Here is an 822-nt window from a genome sequence, read left to right on the forward strand (position 1 = left end):
TTCACAAATATTGTTTTATGAAACGATCTGTTTTTTTCACAATGATAATCGTTCATTGAGGATCTTACCTTTACGATGAAAGATCTTCTCTCGACCAGAAGAAATTTCAGTGAAGAACTACTTCGGTACGAGACACCACTGCCTGAGTTCCTGCAAGAAACTGGGGAGCTGTGGATGGGTTCCAGGCTTATATAGCTGGCTACAACTCACATTACAAGATTACCGTCTTACATTTCCAAATGGCCATTCATGTTTGAAGATATCTGTAAATATGACTTCCGGAGACACACATTTGCGAGTGTATGTAAGAGCTAACGGCGTTTTCATAATCTCCGCAGACACGCATGAGTATGTCGTAAGTACTGATTCTCGAGAAAGGATATCGCTTAAGTCTTGAAGAAAGCATACCAAAATAATAATGCAATGGATTTTTAATGGTTACATACAATATTAGAACACCTCTTCGTGAATACAGAAATATTTATGTTTACACACCAGGTTCTCAATCCAGTATTAAAATTATGTTAATGAAGATCAAGAATTCTCGGAATTTAATACAAAATCTGTAAATAAGTAATTTTGCTTAGGAAACTTAGTATGCCATACAAACAACCACAACTTCCCTCCCCCTGACTACTATAAAGGAAATAATACATAATTTCATTAACAATAGTTGAGGTAAGTCAGTGTGTGAGTAAATCAATGTAAATAATCCTTTCGATACTTCCCTACAAATGGGTATCCCACTAAAAAGAAAGAGAAACAGATTAACACCATAGGTCGCGTGTTCTCCCAATTACAAGCAGCAAACATAAGTACTGA

The 822-nt window shown here is 36.0% G+C and overlaps 1 protein-coding gene across 1 annotated transcript in view; it reads right to left on the reverse strand.

Annotated features, from left to right (window-relative positions):
* Window positions 1-822, reverse strand: part of LOC119581655 (rhodopsin-like) — a 5,135-nt gene that overhangs the window by 1,850 nt on the left and 2,463 nt on the right. The gene's annotated exons all lie outside the window — the stretch shown is intronic.

The sequence above is a fragment of the Penaeus monodon genome, chromosome 15, assembly GCF_015228065.2.
Source record: "Penaeus monodon isolate SGIC_2016 chromosome 15, NSTDA_Pmon_1, whole genome shotgun sequence".
Lineage (NCBI taxonomy): Eukaryota > Metazoa > Arthropoda > Malacostraca > Decapoda > Penaeidae > Penaeus > Penaeus monodon.